The sequence below is a fragment of the Triticum urartu genome, unplaced genomic scaffold (genome assembly GCF_056163025.1).
Source record: "Triticum urartu cultivar PI428250 unplaced genomic scaffold, HENAU_Tu73 scaffold2, whole genome shotgun sequence".
Lineage (NCBI taxonomy): Eukaryota > Viridiplantae > Streptophyta > Magnoliopsida > Poales > Poaceae > Triticum > Triticum urartu.
Window position 1 is genome coordinate 1,814,829 of NW_028260368.1, and position 22,833 is coordinate 1,837,661.

Here is a 22,833-nt window from a genome sequence, read left to right on the forward strand (position 1 = left end):
TTTCTGAGAAAGAATAAGATATCATTATTCTCTTTAATAAACTTTTGTCTCGTACGGAATACTATATGATTTCACCGTTTGTTTCATCAGAAACAATCTGGGACGGAAGGATTCGAACCTCCGAGTAACGGGACCAAAACCCGCTGCCTTACCACTTGGCCACGCCCCATTTCGGGTTTTATGCGACACTAATAAACACTAGTATGTTTATTTGTTATTCGTCAATACCATTTCAATTACATAAAAAAGGAGGGATATTCTCTTGCTAGTATTCTACACATGCGGATAATATAGAATCAAAAAAATGCATTGATCATTACATGGAATTCTATTAAGATATTATATGAAAGTCGAATTTATTCCACTCTCATTTGAGAGTGCGAATACAAGGAGGTATTTTGTGTTTGGGAAAGTCCGAAGAAAAAAGATTTTGAATCTGCCTTTTCCTTCTTTCCCTTAAAAAAATAACTCAAGAAAAATCCAATTATTTACTCTACAAGAATGAAATGCTTGTTATGCCTAATATACTTAGTTTAACCTGTATCTGTTTTAATTCTGTTCTTTATCCTACTAGTTTTTTCTTTGCCAAATTACCCGAAGCTTATGCTATTTTCAATCCAATCGTGGATATTATGCCTGTTATACCTCTATTCTTTTTTCTATTAGCCTTTGTTTGGCAAGCTGCTGTAAGTTTTCGATGAAATCTTTAGTACTCTGTATGCCAAATTGAATGATGTGTTCATTCCAAAAAAATTTTAAAATGGGTAAAAGCCGAGAAGTTTTATATTTTTATATTATGAACCTTCGATTCTAAAATTTAAATTCTTCTACATTGAATGGGTAGCTACAGCAATAAATTTGGATCAGCCTTTCTACTCCCCTGCACCTAGGTTGAGCAGGTACCTAAAGGTACCTACACAATACCTAACCACCTAACCCTATTTTTGCTATTGATAAGAGTGCTTATTATAAAAGAATTCTTGCAATTTTTTTCAAGAATTCTTTTTTGCATTTTTAGGTATAAAAAAAAACCATCCTAGTGGATCCGTGTGGTAAGGAAAAACTGGTAATCTATTCCTTAAAAAAAAATCTTGGAGATTATGTAATGCTTACTCTCAAACTTTTTGTTTATACAGTAGTGATATTCTTTGTTTCACTCTTTATCTTTGGATTCTTATCTAATGACCCAGGACGGAATCCTGGACGCGAGGAGTAAAAATTCAGTTTTTTTTTTTCTTATTGGATTTGTTTCGTACATTTATCTATGAGAAAATCCGGGGGTCAGAATTCTTTCCAATTCGAAAGTCCCAAATGATCCAAGGGAGCGGAAAGAGAGGGATTCGAACCCTCGGTACAAAAAAATTGTACAACGGATTAGCAATCCGCCGCTTTAGTCCACTCAGCCATCTCTCCACGTTCCAAAGCGAAAGGTTTCCGTGATATGATATAGGCAAGAAATAAGAAATAACGGTTGCAAAAAACCCCTTTTTTTTCTTTCAAAAGTCTATAAAAATTATATTGCCAATTCCATTTTAATTATATTCTTTTTTCTTAATGTTAATAAAAAAAGAAGAAAATTCTTGTTTTTTCTTTCTAAAAATCGATATTGGCCGAGAGACAATCAAATAGATTTTCTCTTTAGCGGGCATTTCCATATAGGACTTGTTATAATTATAATAAAACAAGCAGGTTATATAAAAAAAACGCTTTTTTTGTCGATTATTTATCAAGAAAGCAAAAAGGGTTCTTATCAAATCCACCATAAAATTGGAAAGAAGCATAAAGTAAGTAGACCTGACTCCTTTAATGATGCCTCTATCCGCTATTCTGATATATAAATTCGATGTAGATGAAATTGTATAAGCGAATTTTTTTTATTTCCTTAGACTTAGACCGCGCAAGACAAGAATTTTTCGCTATTTACGATTTCATATTCTTGTTACTAGATGTTCTATAGGAATAAGAAGAAATCGCAACTCCTTTGCGCTACACATAAAATTGGATTTCGAAGGTCCATTTTTTTTTTTCAGAATCCTCTATTATTTTAGTTCTTCCACCCATGCAATAGAGAGGGAATGGGAAAAGAAGGGTTACTTTTATTTGCATTTTTCCCTTAAAAGATAGACTTTGAAATAGGAGTCTTGGAATAATGCTGAATTCAAAGGTTTATTTCTTTCTATAGTATAAGAAAAACAATTTATTTCTATTTCTATAGTATAAGAAAAACAAATAAATAGTATAAGAAAAACAAATCGAATCAAATTCATGGATTTACCACGACCTCGGTTGTGACTGTGACTCCATAGATAAAAATGGGAAATTTCTCTCTTCGAGACCATTGAAAAAGGGCATTGAACGAGAAAGAAATCGTCCACAGATAATAAAACTATCATATGCCTTGGAAAGTGATATGAGGTGCTCGGAAATGGTTGAAGTAATTGAATAGGAGGATCACTATGACTATAGCCCTTGGTAGAATTCCTAAAGAAGAAAATGATCTATTTGATACTATGGATGACTGGTTACGAAGGGACCGTTTCGTTTTTGTAGGATGGTCTGGCCTATTGCTCTTTCCTTGTGCTTATTTCGCTTTAGGGGGTTGGTTTACAGGGACAACTTTTGTAACTTCTTGGTATACCCATGGATTGGCTAGTTCCTATTTGGAAGGTTGTAATTTCTTAACCGCAGCAGTTTCTACCCCTGCCAATAGTTTAGCACACTCTTTGTTGCTACTATGGGGGCCCGAAGCACAAGGAGATTTTACTCGTTGGTGTCAATTAGGCGGTCTATGGACTTTTGTAGCTCTCCACGGGGCTTTTGCACTAATAGGTTTCATGTTACGCCAATTTGAACTTGCTCGGTCTGTTCAATTGCGGCCTTATAATGCAATCTCATTCTCTGGTCCAATTGCTGTTTTTGTTTCTGTATTCCTTATTTATCCACTGGGGCAATCTGGTTGGTTCTTTGCGCCGAGTTTTGGCGTAGCAGCGATATTTCGATTCATCCTTTTCTTCCAAGGATTTCATAATTGGACGTTGAACCCATTTCATATGATGGGAGTTGCCGGAGTATTAGGTGCGGCTCTGCTATGCGCTATTCATGGAGCGACCGTAGAAAACACTCTATTTGAGGACGGTGATGGTGCAAATACCTTCCGTGCTTTTAACCCAACTCAAGCTGAAGAAACTTATTCAATGGTCACTGCTAACCGCTTTTGGTCCCAAATCTTTGGTGTTGCTTTTTCCAATAAACGTTGGTTACATTTCTTTATGCTATTTGTACCCGTCACCGGTTTATGGATGAGTGCTATTGGCGTAGTTGGCTTGGCTCTGAACTTACGTGCCTATGACTTTGTTTCCCAGGAAATCCGTGCAGCGGAAGATCCTGAATTTGAGACTTTCTACACCAAAAATATTCTTTTAAACGAGGGTATTCGTGCGTGGATGGCAGCTCAGGATCAGCCTCATGAAAATCTTATATTCCCTGAGGAGGTTCTACCACGTGGAAACGCTCTTTAATGGAACTTTCGTTTTAGCTGGTCGTGACCAAGAAACCACCGGCTTTGCTTGGTGGGCTGGGAATGCCAGACTTATCAATTTGTCCGGTAAACTGCTTGGAGCTCATGTAGCTCATGCCGGATTAATCGTATTCTGGGCCGGAGCAATGAACCTATTTGAAGTGGCCCATTTCGTACCAGAAAAGCCCATGTATGAACAAGGGTTGATTTTACTTCCACACTTAGCTACTCTAGGTTGGGGAGTAGGGCCAGGGGGGGAAGTTCTAGATACTTTTCCGTACTTTGTATCTGGCGTACTTCACCTAATTTCCTCCGCAGTCTTAGGCTTCGGTGGCATTTATCACGCGCTTCTGGGACCCGAGACTCTTGAGGAATCTTTTCCATTCTTTGGTTATGTCTGGAAAGATAGAAATAAAATGACTACAATTTTGGGTATTCACTTAATTTTGTTAGGTCTAGGTGCTTTTCTTCTAGTACTCAAGGCTCTTTATTTTGGCGGTGTATATGATACCTGGGCCCCTGGGGGGGGAGATGTAAGAAAAATTACCAATTTGACCCTTAGTCCCAGTGTTATATTTGGTTATTTACTAAAATCTCCTTTTGGTGGAGAAGGGTGGATTGTTAGTGTAGATGATTTAGAAGATATAATTGGTGGGCATGTATGGTTGGGTTTTATTTGTGTATTTGGCGGAATTTGGCATATTTTAACCAAACCCTTCGCATGGGCTCGCCGTGCATTTGTATGGTCTGGAGAAGCTTACTTGTCTTATAGTTTAGCTGCTTTATCTGTCTTTGGTTTTATCGCTTGTTGTTTTGTATGGTTCAATAATACAGCTTATCCGAGTGAGTTTTATGGACCCACCGGGCCAGAAGCTTCTCAAGCTCAAGCATTTACTTTTCTAGTTAGAGACCAGCGTCTTGGAGCTAATGTGGGATCCGCTCAAGGACCCACAGGTTTAGGTAAATATCTAATGCGTTCCCCAACTGGGGAGGTTATCTTTGGAGGGGAAACTATGCGTTTTTGGGACCTTCGTGCTCCATGGTTAGAACCTCTAAGGGGCCCCAACGGTTTGGACTTGAGTAGGTTGAAAAAAGACATACAACCTTGGCAAGAACGACGCTCAGCAGAATATATGACCCACGCTCCTTTAGGCTCTTTAAATTCCGTGGGTGGCGTAGCTACCGAGATCAATGCAGTTAATTATGTCTCTCCTAGAAGTTGGTTATCAACTTCTCATTTTGTTCTAGGATTCTTCTTTTTTGTGGGCCATTTATGGCATGCAGGAAGAGCCCGAGCTGCTGCAGCAGGTTTTGAAAAGGGAATCGATCGTGATTTGGAACCTGTTCTTTACATGAACCCTCTTAACTAAGATTTTCTTATTTATACCTGTTCTACTTTTTTTCTGTTCTGGCTCGGTTATTCCATCTAGCCGAGCCATTCATTCCTTTTTATGAAAGAAAGATAAGGGACAGAAAAAAAAAATAAATAAAAATGAAAGAAACAAACGTATTCAATAAGCAAAAGGAGAGAGAGGGATTCGAACCCTCGATAGTTCCTAGAACTATACCGGTTTTCAAGACCGGAGCTATCAACCACTCAGCCATCTCTCCACAGCCTAATCCTTATTTTACTCCTACAAATAGAACATAGCCATATAAAAAATAAAAAGATTTATTAGCCTCTAGAAAGATATCAGATACAAGTTCCTTTTCGATATATCTCTGTATACTGTATACACGGATACAGGATCCGCTATACCCGCTTGTGAAATAAAGAGTAAATAATCTCTTCTCACCCCCATATCCAAATAAAAAAGCGGTTTAAGTAATAAATTTGAATTAAAGAGAAGAATCAATGGATTCATGATTAAACCCCTCCTACTTCTTGTATTTTTTTACAATTTTGGTTTAAGTGAGGGATCAAATATGTAGTCAACTTTATTTGATGGTAGCTTGGAGGATTAGAAATATGACTATTGCTTTCCAATTAGCTGTTTTTGCATTAATTGCGACTTCCTCAGTCTTAGTAATTAGTGTACCCCTTGTATTTGCTTCTCCTGATGGTTGGTCAAATAATAAAAATGTTGTATTTTCCGGTACATCATTATGGATTGGACTAGTCTTTCTCGTAGCTATTCTGAATTCTCTCATTTCTTAAATGAAATTTGGTTAATATTTATTAACCCCATAAAAAAGAAATAATAAAGGCCATTTCTTCTAAAAAATTAGAATAGTGAGACGTATTAAAACGCAATTTGCGTTCCGAATTGCTAGCTCTTCTCTTTCAGTATTATGAAATTCCATTCCCATTAGAATATTCATTGACAGATAATAAAAAAAGGAAAACTCTAATATAATAGAAAATGAAATGAAACGGTCGACCCAGACATAGAAGGTCGACCCAGGCGGATATACGCTATAAAATATATACCGTAGCGAGCGTAGTTCAATGGTAAAATATCTCCTTGCCAAGGAGAAGATACGGGTTCGATTCCCGCCGCTCGCCCGCTTAATTTATCAAAGTACTATGATAAAAAGTTTAGTCTAGTTAACTGTTTAACTACTTATATTAAATTAAGTATTAATTAGGTGTTAGTCTAGTGCCGTATCCCTTACTATCTTACCCTTCCTTTGCATCCCACTCAAAAAAAGAGGGCGCTCCAGAGGCAGAAATAGAACTCGCCAACAGAGCTCCAAAAATTGGGTATTAACTGAGACAAACAACGGGCAAACTTTTTTTAAAGGGAAGGGAGAGGTAGACTGTCCCTTTCGTTTCATTTTTATTTTCTGCAGGGTAGGGAGAGGCCTTGCGCCTTCTTTTTTTGAAGGCAAGTGACTTCGCAAACTGCTCAATTTTGCCCTCTAGGGCCGGGAACTAATGAATAAAAAAGGGTTGGATACGCCCCTCTACCATACATATCTAGAGAAATAGAATAGTCCTTTTATACAGACTGCTAAGTGCGGAGACGGGAATCGAACCCGTGACCTCAAGGTTATGAGCCTCGTGAGCTACCAAACTGCTCTACTCCGCTCTGGAGTACCAGAAACTGGTGGACAAAAAAGGCTTGAATACAAGCCTCTAACATGTCTAGACAAATAGAATACTCCTTTTATACAGAATGGAGCGGGTAGCGGGAATCGAACCCGCATCGTTAGCTTGGAAGGCTAGGGGTTATAGTCGACGTTGGTTGATTATTTTTAACGTCTCTAATTCAAAACCGAACATGAAATTTTGATTTCATTCGGCTCCTTTATGGATATTCTCACCACTTAACATCTATGTCAGCTTTTCTATTTGAATGGAACCAAAGCTCTCCGCTTTCTAGATGATCCTTATAGAGTAGGAGATAGAAATTCTATCTAAATTCATCTAATCTACTTACTTCGTTCCCTAATTTCATTCAAGAGATCCTGAGGAAAAGAATTGGGTTTCCACCGAGCTGAAACAATATGCGGATGGTTCTAGTAAACCAAAACTATCGTTTTTTAGCTATTTGGCTTCCTTATTCCTTATTTTAAGAAGATTTAGTTACGATTGGAAATCAACTTTTTTGTATCTTCATCCATAGATCCTTTACTCATATTTTCAAAATTGGAATACTTAATCCAATGCAAAATTATGCTTCGCGACTCTGTACTCATAATCCTATTTTTATTTTGGATGCAATTTAAATTAGTCTTTGGATACAAATCGCCAGAATGTATATTCTTCCTCAATATGCTATTGAGAGGAAAAGGATTTAATCCTTTATAAGAACTAAAGTTTTCATCGGAATATAAAAATAAAAAACTTAAGGATGCCTTAAGTATATCATTTCAAATTCAGTTATTAATAGAACGAATCACACTTTTACCACTAAACTATACCCGCTACATTGTAGATTATGGTATAAATGGTACCCTTTGTCAAGGATAGCCATTTGACAAGAAGGCTAATTCCCCCTTATTGAATCAGATGGAGAAGGTTCATGACACTGAGCCGTTGGTACTTCTACTTCGATCGCTCGCCTTTACTTTAGGATTTAGATAGCCCCTCTGGTCTGTAAAAAAAATCTTTTCTTACCATGCTAATAGCGCCTGAACCAAATGTATTTATTTTGATTAGGATCCTATTCTACGGTTACGACTACAATAATAATTATTTACTTTGCAAGGACGTAAGTGTGTCAGACTGCTAAATTGTTTTATTATTCCTACAATATAAACTAGGGGATATAGGGGGTAACACTGTCCCTATAAATTCCTTTTTTCCTTTTCTTTTTTGTCCAGAATTGAACAAAAAAGAAATTATGGAAGATGTTTTCTTCCCCCATTAAGTCCGAGCCATAGAGTAAGAGTGAGATGAGTTTTCCAAATTCATCATAGACTTTCCCTATGGCTTGATAGAAGTAAGCAGCAAAGAGTCGTAACTTAAAGAAAAAAACGGACAGGGCCGACAGATTTACCTGATGTAAAGAAGATCCTAAAAGTCTCTGATTAGTCGACTCTCTCCATTTAACACTTTCCTCTCTCTCCTTTTTTCCACTGACTCAATTCTAGTTTATTAGATTCTTGTTTAAAAGAATGCAAAAAGTTCAATAGAACTAAGAACACATAAAAAATAGCATAGAGGATCAAGGCCATTACCAAAAGTTCCTCCCAAGGATCCTATATCCTATTGGGTATCTGTTCCCCGCCTTTTCCCGCTAGGATCGGAAATCTTATATTTTCCATATCCATATACCGTTGAATCCTTGGGGTTCCAGAATCCGCCTATTTTACTAGTCTTCGGAAACGGAAAACCCTGAACCAAGAAGAGTTGGATATGTTATGTAGGGTATGTTTTTTTTTATTAATTTTATTTTGAGCTCTCAAGATATCGATATATACATATACAATCTCTACATAATGTCTCTCTCTCTATCTCTATATATTATATATATAATATGTACATTATGCAGTAGACCCATAATGGGAAATCCAAGTGGCTAATTTTTGAATTAAATAAAAAGCCCTTTTAACTCAGTGGTAGAGTAATGCCATGGTAAGGCATAAGTCATCGGTTCAAATCCGATAAAGGGCTTTTTAAATTAGTGGTAGAGTAATCTCGTGCTAAGACGTAAGTCGTTGGTTCGAATCTGATAGAGTACTTTTCTACTAAATTGATTCACTTTTTTTCTTTGTTTTTGAAACTTTCTCTATATTTTTAGAGAATTTTATGACTTAGTGCGGGATGGATGCATTTTTGGTATGAACACTAAATGAAGCACGGAGAATTAATCTATAACGATCAACTAAAAAAAATCCTAGATGAAAACATAACAGAAAAGTTGGAAAAACTCTTTGCTTTGGATCTATTTATACTTTTCGAGTATATTGACAATTCCAAAAAACTGCTCATACTATGATTATAGTATAATCACGAGCGGTTGTATATGGCCCTATCGTCTAGTGATGCCCCTATCGTCTAGTGGTTCAGGACATCTCTCTTTCAAGGAGGCAGCGGGGATTCGACTTCCCCTGGGGGTAGGGAGTATTATGAAAGGAGGTTAATCATAGATTAGCAAAAACCCTAGAATAAATTCTTCCTGGGTCGATGCCCGAGTGGTTAATGGGGACGGACTGTAAATTCGTTGACAATGTCTACGCTGGTTCAAATCCAGCTCGGCCCAAACCAAAAATCTAGGGCTTCGTGAGTATGAACTAAATCCTTTTGTTTTTCTTCCATAAAATAAAATGTCTGATCTATAGAAATAAAAGATAAAGAAAAAAGGGAAATTTTTTTTTCTAATCCATATCTCTCTCATTCCTTTCTTACAAACAAAAGAGTTTTTCTTATTGAAGGCTGGATTATTATCCATTTTTAGTGATAAAAAATCACGACATACTAGTTATGTCACTCTCACTATACCCACGTATAATATAATATGTGGGTATGTAGTATATGATTCGTCTATTTCTTAGAGTACGAAAGACGAATCGAATCTTCTTATGGTTCTATTTAAGAATGGGTATGCCATACACCCCGCGGGGATTGTAGTTCAATTGGTCAGAGCACCGCCCTGTCAAGGCGGAAGCTGCGGGTTCGAGCCCCGTCAGTCCCGAACTAGGGTTCAATGAATGGAGAAATTGATATTTCCTTTTTCCATGAAAAAAAGGGGCAGGGAGCAAGATCAAATACCCACAGGGCACCCTTACTTCACTTTTTTATTTTGCATCTCTCATTAAAGAGGGAGGGAGGGCATATAGGAATTTTTTTTTCACTACTCCCAATCGATAAAGAAAGACACACATACGATATGTGGATTAGTAGAATTTAGGATATTATATTACTCTATCTTTCTTTATGATGATACCATCCTCATCTTAATTTCCTATTCCACTCTTATGGAATAGAGTACCGGTATTTTACCGGAATCCATACATAAATCGTATTCCCTTTTTATTTCAGACCTCTTTTCCCCATCTCACTTCTACTGCTTATTTGGATGTCTATGTGACCCATAGAAAGTGAAAGTTGGTCATATAATACATACATAATTGTATGTATAACTATAAGAAAAAGGAAGGGAAATTGTATAAGATTAAGAAAGTATAAGATTAAGAAAGCTCGTGGGTTAGAGATATAGAAAAGAAAAAGTAGAAAAGGATTAAAAAAGAGGGAATTCCTAATCCAATCAAAAAACCCATTTTGGTCTTAGTGTGGATAGAGGATCTTCCTATGTTATACTATATAACTCTCATCCGTGAAATATAACTCTCATCCATGAATTGATTTGATAGATCCGATATTCATAATATTGAATTGATTCAGTATTATCAGAATGCAAGCCCTACCCTTGAATTTACAAGATACCCCTTTTTCCTCTCCATGGGATTACATCCCGAGTTATTGTGAAAATAAAAAATAAAGAGGTTATGGAAGTCAATATTCTCGCATTTATTGCTACTGCACTGTTCATTCTAGTTCCTACTTCTTTTTTACTTATTATTTATGTAAAAACAGTCAGCCAAAATAATTAATTGGAATTCCAATTAATCATTGAAGAAATTAAAAAGGGATTAAATAAAAAAAATCCAAGTCTTAAATGAAAGGATCTGGTTGGAATCTTAAAGTGTGGTAGAAAGAACTACATATAGTTTTTTCTACGACACTTTAGATTCTTTCTATTATATTATCTTTGAATCTACATAGAATAGATTAGTAGATTGAAATAGTTAAGTAGTCTAATTCAATTTCTTTTTTCATTGCATCCACTTAATTTCAATCAGGTCAAAATAAAAAAATCTAAGACAATTCTTGACCAAAGAATCCATGGAAGGAAAGAAAAATAATATGAAGAATAGACTATAGTAAAAAGTAAAAGGAAATGGAAAATGTGTGATATGCCGTGAATAGTTCCGTGGAAGAAAGTCTAATTTTCTTATGTATAGAACTTTTTTTAACCATTCGTCATTTCTAGTAGAAATTCTGAATTGGTATAATGGCTCTTTCTTACATTACAACTTACAATACAAGAGTTTCTTACAGGAGTGAAACAAAACTAAAGAAAAAGATTAAAGAATAACGTTTGACAAAATGATTAATGCAAAATGATCCATTAAAGAAAAGAATTGATACAACAATTTGATTACTTAATCAATTAGTAGTATCCCTAGAGTCCACTCCTTCCCCATACTACTAGTGAAAGAGAAAATGTAAAGACTACCATTAAAGCAGCCCAAGCGAGACTTACTATATCCATCTAAATTATGTCTCCTATTTCTATGAAGGGATTATTCTACTATTGATCAATAATCATAGTGGAATCAAGGGTACAGAGTCAAAAAGGGATTCCGCCCTAAGGCCATGGATCAATCAGTTCAAGGAATTTACTCCTAACAAATTCTTATAGGAATTCTGGTAGAATTAGAGAGCATTAAAAATACGAGATACTATAGCCCTTTTTTCCTTAAAAAAGAAAGAGTACGGGAATGATGTCCTGAATAGAAGAAGCGGGAATAGGAAGATTTTTTATTCCTTTTGTTACTCTTTTTTTTTTTTTTAAGCAAAGGACGCCCGAATATACCATAAAATTATCGATAGATAAATATTTATTGGATACCTACCTTACCTAATGTTTATTTTTGACCTAAACCCTGCAGCCTTGCTTTGTATCATTCTATGAAAGAATGAAGAGATTTTATCCATAATACAACTCCTAAATTGATTTTTGATCGACCTATTTAATCTGATTCTCGTTAGAATTAAGTAGTCCTTACTTTAGTGTATGTAGGTAACATAAGATGTACGATAAAAAAATGTATAATAATTAGTAAGTCTTGATATTCTTTCGTGGAGTCCCTTCTTGAATCTTAGATTGAAAAAAAAAAAGAATGCCCCTTAGGGACCTTTCTTTGGATACCAAGATTTCTGACATCTTATCCTCGTATTTTAAAATTATCAAATCGAATCTCAATTAAGAACCAATTCAAATTCATATAATAAAAGAATAAGGAAACACTACCTCACCCCTATTGATAACCATTTTGGCCACTACCGTCAAAACAAACCCTAACCCTAGTTTGAGGATAGAACTATGGTATGGTTTCTCTAAACCCAGTATCGGCAGGCCCAGTTACTCTCTTGCCCGAACTTATGCGAAGTAAAAATTTATCGAATTCGATCAGCACTATAAAAAAAACCTAAGTATTTTATTGATCAGGCGGCACCCAGATTTGAACTGGGGATAAAGGATTTGCAGTCCCCTGCCTTACCGCTTGGCCATGCCGCCAAAAAATCCGATCAAAAATCTAGAAAACAGCAAGTATTCATCCACGTTTTCTTACGAAAAGCCCCTTTTATTTTGAATATAATTCTACTTACTTTTTTCCAATCTTTTTCAAAAAATCTATTCCTGCTTTTTTTGATCCAGTTTCTATTATTCTCCTCGATAGATTCTATCTTAAAACATACATTGTTAACACAATAAAACTTCCCATTTCTTTCTATTGAGATGAAAAAGAAGAAAAAGTGGATTTCTATTCACAGGCTGCAAAATTCAGAATAAATTGGAACCGTTAACTAGAATTCTCTTTTTTTTATTGCAGTAGTGAACTACTCTTAAATCGGTATTATCTCCCCCCCCTTCAATGGCATAATAAAATATTATGGCTTTATGCTTAATCCGTGTATAGGTAAACTTTAGGTCCGAACAGCATTATTATCCAAAGATCCCCTTTATGTACATATCTCTATGGGGAATCATGCTTTAATTTTTCAAAGTATTAAATTAAATATCTTGAATAAAAAAAGGAAATTTGCTCTGATATAGAGTATAACCTGACTATCTTGGCGTACCCAAGTGAAATTACGATAAAAGAAAAGCATGGATATGGGGAGAGGTGGATAACTAGATTGGCATGTACTTAAAAAAGGGACTTACTTTATTTTAGAATTCCACAATGAAATACTGAATTTTCTAGCAATTATACTACTCCGATCCGAAATAAAAAAGAACCCTCAAATTATTTTGAGAAATTAAAGTAAGCACGCTATTCTAAATCGAAGTAAAGTCAAACTTTCTAGTATATTATATTACGGCTTTATTACATTCATAGAAAGGAGATAAAATGAGAAATCTTTGCCATCCAATCTGATTAGAATATCATAACATAAAGTATAAGTGGCAGAATTTTTTTGTAGTAGGAATGTTTTATCAATTCATTTTCATTTCATTTGTACCCCTGGCAAACTCGAACTTTCGTCCAAATGGTCTCTATTCATATGTATGAAATACATATATGAAATACGTATGTGGAGTTCCCTAGAATTTCATGTGATTCAGTAAACAGAATATAGATTCCATGATTGCTAGATCGATCCATAGGGATTGATGAAGAGTGAGCTGATAATGGAATTTTTCTTTGATAAACAGGAAACTTAAGATTAAGATGCTCCGGAATGGAAACGAGGGAATGTCCACAATACCCGGATTTAGTCAGATCCAATTCGAGGGATTTTGTAGGTTCATTAATCAAGCCTTGGCAGAAGAACTTGACAAGTTTCCAACAATTAAAGATCCAGATCACGAAATTGCATTTCAATTATTTGCGAAAGGATATCAACTGCTAGAACCCTCGATAAAAGAAAGAGATGCTGTGTATGAATCACTCACCTATTCTTCCGAATTATATGTATCTGCGAGATTAATTTTTGGTTTCGATGTGCAAAAGCAAACCATTTCTATCGGAAACATTCCTATAATGAATTCCTTAGGAACCTTTATTATAAATGGAATATACCGAATTGTGATCAATCAAATATTGCTAAGTCCTGGTATTTACTACCGCTCGGAATTAGATCATAAGGGAATTTCTATCTACACTGGCACTATAATATCAGATTGGGGGGGGAGATCGGAATTAGCAATTGATAAAAAAGAAAGGATATGGGCTCGCGTGAGTAGAAAACAAAAGATATCTATTCTAGTTCTATCATCAGCTATGGGTTCGAATCTAAGAGAAATTCTGGATAATGTTTCCTACCCTGAAATTTTCTTGTCTTTCCCGAATGCTAAAGAGAAGAAGAGGATTGAGTCAAAAGAAAAAGCTATTTTGGAGTTTTATCAACAATTTGCTTGTGTAGGTGGGGACCTGGTATTTTCGGAGTCCTTATGCGAGGAATTACAAAAGAAATTTTTTCAACAAAAATGTGAATTAGGAAGGATTGGTCGACGAAATATGAATCGGAGACTTAATCTTGATATTCCTCAGAACAATACATTCTTGTTACCACGAGATGTATTGGCCGCTACGGATCATTTGATTGGAATGAAATTTGGAACGGGTATACTTGACGATGACGATATGAATCACTTGAAAAATAAACGTATTCGTTCGGTTGCGGATCTGTTACAAGATCAATTCGGATTGGCTCTTGGTCGTTTACAACATGCAGTTCAAAAAACTATTCGTAGAGTATTCATACGTCAATCGAAACCGACTCCCCAAACTTTGGTAACTCCAACTTCAACTTCAATTTTATTAATAACTACTTATGAGACCTTTTTTGGCACATACCCGTTATCTCAAGTTTTTGATCAAACGAATCCATTGACACAAACTGTTCATGGGCGAAAAGTGAGTTGTTTAGGTCCTGGAGGGTTGACGGGGAGAACCGCAAGTTTTCGGAGCCGAGATATTCATCCGAGTCACTATGGGCGTATTTGTCCAATTGACACGTCTGAAGGAATCAATGTTGGACTTACTGGATCCTTAACAATTCATGCGAGAATTGATCACTTGTGGGGATCCATAGAGAGTCCGTTTTATGAAATATCTGCTGAGAAAGCAAAAGAAAAAAAAGAGAGACAGGTGGTTTATCTATCACCAAATAGAGATGAATATTATATGATAGCAGCAGGAAATTCTTTGTCCTTGAATCAAGGTATTCAGGAAGAACAGGTTGTTCCGGCTAGATACCGTCAAGAATTCTTGACTATTGCATGGGAACAGATTCATGTTAGAAGTATTTTTCCTTTCCAATATTTTTCTATTGGGGGTTCTCTCATTCCTTTTATTGAGCACAATGATGCGAATCGGGCTTTAATGAGTTCTAATATGCAGCGCCAAGCAGTTCCGCTTTCTCGGTCCGAGAAATGCATTGTTGGAACTGGATTGGAACGCCAAACAGCTCTAGATTCGAGGGTTTCCATTATAGCCGAACGCGAGGGAAAGATCATTTCTACTGATAGTCATAAGATACTTTTATCAAGTAGTGGGAAGACTATAAGTATTCCTTTAGTTAACCACCGTCGCTCTAACAAAAATACTTGTATGCACCAAAAACCCCGGGTTCCACGGGGTAAATCCATTAAAAAAGGACAAATTTTAGCAGAAGGAGCTGCTACAATTGGGGGCGAACTTGCTTTAGGAAAAAACGTATTAGTAGCTTATATGCCATGGGAAGGTTACAATTTTGAAGACGCAGTACTAATTAGCGAACGTTTGGTATATGAAGATATTTATACCTCTTTTCACATCCGGAAATATGAAATTCAGACGGATACGACAAGCCAGGGCTCCGCTGAAAAAATCACTAAAGAAATACCACATCTAGAAGAACATTTACTCCGCAATTTGGACAGAAATGGAGTTGTTAGGTTGGGATCCTGGGTAGAAACTGGTGATATTTTAGTAGGTAAATTAACGCCTCAGATAGCGAGCGAATCATCTTATATCGCGGAAGCTGGATTATTACGGGCCATATTTGGCCTTGAGGTTTCCACTTCAAAAGAAACTTCTCTGAAATTACCTATAGGTGGAAGAGGGCGCGTTATCGATGTGAAATGGATCCAAAGGGACCCGCTCGACATAATGGTTCGTGTATATATTTTACAGAAACGTGAAATCAAAGTTGGGGATAAAGTAGCCGGAAGACATGGGAATAAAGGGATCATTTCCAAAATTTTGCCTAGGCAAGATATGCCCTATTTGCAAGATGGAACACCCGTTGATATGGTCTTCAATCCCTTAGGAGTACCCTCCCGAATGAATGTGGGACAAATATTTGAAAGCTCGCTCGGATTAGCGGGGGATCTGCTAAAGAAACATTATAGAATAGCACCCTTTGATGAGAGATATGAGCAAGAGGCTTCAAGAAAACTTGTGTTTTCAGAATTATATGAAGCCAGTAAAGAAACAAAAAATCCATGGGTATTTGAACCCGAGTACCCGGGAAAAAGCAGAATATTTGATGGAAGAACAGGCGACCCCTTTGAGCAACCTGTTCTAATAGGGAAGTCCTATATCTTAAAATTAATTCATCAAGTTGATGAGAAAATTCATGGGCGTTCTACTGGGCCCTACTCACTTGTTACACAACAACCGGTTAGAGGAAGAGCCAAGCAAGGGGGACAACGAGTAGGAGAAATGGAAGTTTGGGCTTTAGAAGGATTTGGTGTTGCTCATATTTTACAAGAGATACTTACTTATAAATCTGACCATCTTATAGCTCGCCAAGAAATACTTAATGCTACGATCTGGGGAAAAAGAATACCTAATCATGAGGATCCTCCAGAATCTTTTCGAGTGCTCGTTCGAGAACTACGATCTTTGGCTCTAGAACTGAATCATTTCCTTGTATCTGAAAAGAACTTCCAGGTTAATAGGGAGGAAGTTTGATCGGAATAAATATAAATTCTTTTCTTATTTCTATTTTATGATTGACCAATATAAACATCAACAACTTCAAATTGGACTCGTTTCCCCTCAACAAATAAAGGCTTGGGCTAACAAAAACCTACCTAATGGAGAAGTCGTTGGCGAAGTCACAAGGCCCTCTACTTTTCATTATAAAACCGATAAACCAGAAAAAGATGGATTGTTTTGCGAAAGAATCTTTGGACCCATAAAAAGCGGGATTTGCGCTTGTGGCAATTCTCGAGCGAGCGGAGCTGAAAACGAAGACGAAAGATTTTGCCAAAAATGCGGGGTCGAATTTGTGGATTCTCGGATACGAAGATATCAAATGGGATACATCAAACTCGCATGTCCCGTGACTCATGTGTGGTATTTGAAAGGTCTTCCTAGTTATATCGCGAATCTTTTAGATAAACCTCTTAAGAAGTTGGAGGGCCTAGTATACGGCGATTTCTCTTTTGCTAGGCCCAGCACTAAAAAACCCACTTTTTTACGATTACGAGGTTTATTCGAAGAGGAAATTGCATCCTGTAACCACAGCATTTCTCCCTTTTTTTCTACCCCAGGCTTTGCAACATTTCGAAATCGGGAAATTGCGACAGGAGCAGGTGCTATTAGAGAACAATTAGCAGATTTGGATTTGCGAATTATTATAGAGAATTCTTTGGTCGAATGGAAGGAATTAGAAGACGAGGGGTATAGTGGAGATGAGTGGGAAGATAGAAAAAGACGAATAAGAAAAGTTTTTTTGATTAGACGCATGCAATTGGCGAAACATTTTATTCAAACAAATGTAGAACCAGAATGGATGGTTTTGTGCTTATTACCGGTTCTTCCTCCCGAATTGAGACCTATTGTTTATAGGTCTGGAGATAAAGTAGTGACTTCAGACATTAATGAACTTTATAAGAGAGTTATCCGTCGGAACAACAATCTTGCCTATCTATTAAAAAGAAGTGAATTAGCGCCAGCAGATTTAGTAATGTGCCAGGAAAAATTGGTACAAGAAGCCGTGGATACACTTCTTGATAGTGGGTCCCGCGGGCAACCGACGAGGGATGGTCACAATAAAGTATACAAATCACTTTCAGATGTAATTGAAGGTAAAGAGGGAAGGTTTCGCGAGACTCTGCTTGGGAAACGGGTCGATTACTCGGGGCGTTCTGTCATTGTTGTGGGTCCTTCGCTTTCATTACATCAATGTGGATTACCTCTAGAGATAGCAATAAAGCTTTTTCAGCTATTTGTAATTCGCGATTTAATCACGAAACGCGCCACTTCTAATGTAAGGATTGCTAAAAGGAAAATTTGGGAAAAAGAACCCATTGTATGGGAAATACTTCAAGAAGTTATGCGGGGACATCCTGTACTGTTAAATAGAGCACCTACCCTGCATAGATTAGGCATACAGGCCTTTCAACCCACTTTAGTAGAGGGGCGTACTATTTCTTTACACCCATTAGTGTGTAAGGGTTTCAATGCGGACTTTGATGGAGATCAAATGGCTGTTCATCTACCTTTATCCTTGGAAGCTCAGGCAGAAGCCCGTTTACTTATGTTTTCTCATATGAATCTCTTATCTCCCGCTATTGGGGATCCTATTTGCGTACCAACCCAAGACATGCTTATCGGGCTTTATGTATTAACGATTGGAAAGCGTCGAGGTATTTGTGCAAATAGATATAATAGTTGCAGAAACTACCCAAATCTAAAAGTAAATTACAATAATAATAATAATTTTAAATATAGGAAAGATAAAGAACCCCATTTTTCTAGTTCTTATGATGCACTGGGAGCTTATAGACAAAAACTAATCAGTTTAGATAGTCCCTTGTGGCTACGATGGAACCTGGATCAACGCGTCATTGGGTCAAGAGAAGTTCCGATTGAAGTTCAATATGAATCTTTGGGGACTTATCATGAGATTTATGCCCACTATCTAATAATGGGAAATAGAAAAAAAGAAATTCGTTCGATATACATTCGAACCACTCTTGGTCATATTTCTTTTTATAGAGAAATAGAGGAAGCCATACAAGGATTTAGTCAGGCCTATTCATACACTACCTAAACAAGAAAGTTAGATTCGGCGATGCCCCTCCCCTTTCGGGGGGCATTCCGATTTCCCTAGTATCATCATTATTTGCCACGCGAATCCAGATTGAGATTGAGGCAATTAAGTTAATTAAATTTTCGAATCACTGACTCAGGCCCATTGTCGAATCCTACTCAGCAATTGTCGAATCCTACTCAGCCGAAAAGGGGGTACTTATGTATGGCGGAACGGGCCAATCTGGTCTTTCATAATAAAGAGATAGACGGAACTGGTATGAAACGACTTATTAGCAGATTAATAGATCATTTTGGAATGGGATATACATCCCATATACTGGATCAACTAAAGACTCTGGGCTTCCATCAAGCCACTACTACATCGATTTCGTTAGGAATCGAGGATCTTTTAACAATACCCTCTAAGGGATGGTTAGTCCAAGACGCGGAACAACAGAGTTTTCTTTTGGAGAAACACTATTATTATGGGGCTGTACACGCGGTAGAAAAATTACGCCAATCTGTTGAGATATGGTATGCGACAAGTGAATATTTGAAACAAGAAATGAATTCAAATTTTCGGATAACGGATCCTTCTAATCCAGTCTATCTAATGTCTTTTTCAGGAGCCAGAGGAAATGCATCTCAAGTACACCAATTAGTAGGTATGAGAGGATTAATGTCGGACCCTCAAGGACAAATGATTGATTTACCTATTCAAAGCAATTTACGCGAGGGACTTTCTTTGACAGAATATATAATTTCCTGCTATGGAGCCCGCAAAGGGGTTGTAGATACTGCTGTGCGAACAGCAGATGCTGGATATCTTACACGTAGACTTGTTGAAGTAGTTCAACATATTATTGTGCGTAGAAGAGATTGTGGTACTATCCGAGGTATTTCTGTAAGTCCTCAAAATGGGATGACGGAAAAACTTTTTGTCCAAACACTAATTGGTCGTGTATTAGCAGACGATATATATATCGGTTCACGATGCATTGCCGCGCGAAATCAAGATATTGGAATTGGATTAGTCAATCGATTCATAACTGCCTTTCGAGCACAACCATTTCGAGCACAACCAATATATATTAGAACCCCCTTTACTTGCCGAAGCACTTCTTGGATCTGTCAATTATGCTATGGCCGGAGTCCTACTCATAGTGATCTGGTCGAATTGGGAGAAGCCGTAGGTATTATTGCAGGTCAATCAATTGGGGAGCCAGGGACTCAACTAACATTAAGAACTTTTCATACTGGCGGAGTATTCACAGGGGGTACTGCCGACCTTGTACGATCCCCTTCGAATGGAAAAATAAAATTCAATGAGAATTTGGTTCACCCCACACGTACCCGTCATGGGCAGCCTGCTTTTCTATGTTATATAGACTTGCATGTAACTATTCAGAGTCAAGATATTCTATATAGTGTGAATATTCCCTCAAAAAGCTTGATTCTAGTGCAAAATGATCAATATGTAAAATCCGAACAAGTAATTGCGGAGATTCGTGCCGGAACGTCCACTTTACATTTTAAAGAAAGGGTACAAAAGCATATTTATTCTGAATCAGACGGCGAAATGCACTGGAGTACTGATGTTTACCATGCGCCCGAATATCAATATGGTAATCTTCGCCGATTACCAAAAACAAGCCATTTATGGATATTGTCAGTAAGTATGTGCAGATCCAGTATAGCGTCTTTTTCACTCCACAAGGATCAAGATCAAATGAATACTTATGGTAAAAAAGATAGGGAAATTCTTGATTATTCAACGTCGGATCGAATCATGTCCAATGGCCATTGGAATTTTATCTATCCTTCTATTTTTCAAGATAATTCAGATTTGTTGGCGAAAAAGCGAAGAAATAGGTTCGTCATTCCATTACAATATCATCAAGAACAAGAGAAAGAACTAATATCCTGTTTTGGGATTTCGATTGAAATCCCCCTTATGGGTGTTTTACGTAGAAATACTATTTTTGCTTATTTTGACGATCCCCGATACAGAAAAGATAAAAAGGGTTCAGGAATTGTTAAATTTAGATATAGGACCCTAGAAGAAGAATATAGGACTCGAGCGGAAGACTCAGAAGAGGAATATGAGACCCTAGAAGACGAATACAGGACCCGAGAGGACGAATATGAATATGAAACCCTAGAAGAATCTAAATATGGAATCCTAGAAGACGAATACGAATATGAAACCCTAGAAGACGAATATGGGAGCCCAGAAAACGAATATGGGAACCCAGAGAACGAATATAGGACTTTAGAGAAAGACTCAGAAGAGGAATATGGGAGCCCAGAGAGCAAATATAGGACCCAAGAGGACGAATATGGAACTCTAGAGGAAGACTCAGAAGACGAATATGGCAGCCCCGGGGAAAGCGCAGAGGAAAAATATGGTACTTTAGAGGAAGACTCAGAAGAAGATTCAGAGGACGAATACGAGAGCCCAGAGGAAGATTCCATCTTAAAAAAAGAGGGTTTGATTGAGCATCGAGGAACAAAAGAATTTAGTCTAAAATACCAAAAAGAAGTAGATCGGTTTTTTTTCATTCTTCAAGAACTTCATATCTTGCCGAGATCTTCATCCCTAAAGATACTTGACAATAGTATTATTGGAGTGAATACACAACTCACAAAAAATACAAGAAGTCGACTAGGCGGACTGGTCCGAGTGAAGAGAAAAAAAAGCCATACGGAACTCAAAATATTTTCCGGAGATATTCATTTTCCTGAAGAGGCGGATAAGATATTAGGTGGCTGTTTGATACCGCCAGAAAGACAAAAAAAAGATTCTAAGGAATCAAAAAAAAGGAAAAATTGGGTCTATGTTCAACGGAAAAAAATTCTCAAGAGCAAGGAAAAGTATTTTGTTTCCGTTCGCCCTACAGTGGCATATGAAATGGACGAAGGAAGAAATTTAGCAACACTTTTCCCGCAGGATCTCTTGCAAGAAGAAAATAATCTCCAAATTCGACTTGTCAATTTTATTTCTCATGAAAATAGCAAGTTAACTCAAAGAATTTATCACACAAATAGTCAATTTGTTAGAACTTGCTTAGTAGTGAATTGGGAACAAGAAGAAAAAGAAAAGGCTGGTGCTTCCCTTGTTGAGGTAAGAGCAAATGATCTTATTCGCGATTTCCTAAGAATTGAGTTAGTCAAGTCCACTATTTCGTATACACGAAAAAGGTATGGTAGGACAAGTGCAGGACCGATTCCCCATAATAGGTTAGATCGCGCCAATATCAATTCTTTTTATTCCAAGGCGAAGATTGAATCACTTAGCCAACATCCAGAAGCTATTGGCACTTTGTTGAATCGAAATAAAGAATACCACTCTTTGATGATTTTGTCGGCATCCAACTGTTCTCGAATTGGTTTATTCAAGAATTCAAAACATCCCAATGCGATAAAAGAATGGAATCCTAGAATTCCTATTCGAGAAATTTTTGGGCCCTTAGGCGCTATTGTAGCTAGTATATCGCATTTTTCTTCATCTTACTATTTACTAACGCATAATAAAATCCTGTTAAAAAAATATTTGTTCGTTGACAATTTAAAACAAACCTTCCAAGTACTTCAAGAACTTAAATACTCTTTAATAGATGAAAATAAAAGGATTTCTAATTTCGATAGTAACATAATGTTGGATCCATTCCTTTTGAATTGTCACTTTGTCCATCATGATTCTTGGGAAGAGACATTGGCAATAATTCACCTTGGACAATTTATTTGTGAAAATGTATGTCTATTTAAATCGCACATAAAAAAATCCGGTCAAATTTTCATTGTAAATATGAATTCCTTTGTTATAAGAGCAGCTAAACCTTATTTGGCCACTACAGGAGCAACTGTTAATGGTCATTATGGAGAAATCCTTTACAAGGGAGATAGGTTAGTTACGTTTATATATGAAAAATCGAGATCTAGTGACATAACGCAAGGTCTTCCAAAAGTGGAACAAATCTTTGAAGCGCGTTCAATTGATTCATTATCCCCGAATCTCGAAAGGAGAATTGAGGATTGGAATGAGCGTATACCAAGAATTCTTGGGGTCCCTTGGGGATTCTTGATTGGAGCTGAGCTAACCA

At 36.9% G+C, this 22,833-nt stretch overlaps 5 non-coding genes across 5 annotated transcripts; 1 reads left to right on the forward strand and 4 right to left on the reverse strand.

The window, feature by feature from the left end:
• Positions 1-1,325: 1,325 nt before the first annotated feature.
• On the reverse strand, positions 1,326-1,413 carry TRNAS-GCU (transfer RNA serine (anticodon GCU)). Its single transcript has one exon. It is a non-coding gene; the product is annotated as a tRNA-Ser (tRNA).
• Positions 1,414-5,040: 3,627 nt separating this feature from the next.
• Positions 5,041-5,128, reverse strand: TRNAS-UGA (transfer RNA serine (anticodon UGA)). Its single transcript has one exon. It is a non-coding gene; the product is annotated as a tRNA-Ser (tRNA).
• A 1,347-nt stretch (positions 5,129-6,475) lies between these two features.
• Positions 6,476-6,549, reverse strand: TRNAM-CAU (transfer RNA methionine (anticodon CAU)). Its single transcript has one exon. It is a non-coding gene; the product is annotated as a tRNA-Met (tRNA).
• Positions 6,550-8,507: 1,958 nt separating this feature from the next.
• TRNAT-GGU (transfer RNA threonine (anticodon GGU)) lies at positions 8,508-8,579 on the forward strand. Its single transcript has one exon. It is a non-coding gene; the product is annotated as a tRNA-Thr (tRNA).
• Positions 8,580-12,199: 3,620 nt separating this feature from the next.
• TRNAC-GCA (transfer RNA cysteine (anticodon GCA)) lies at positions 12,200-12,270 on the reverse strand. Its single transcript has one exon. It is a non-coding gene; the product is annotated as a tRNA-Cys (tRNA).
• Positions 12,271-22,833: the final 10,563 nt, after the last annotated feature.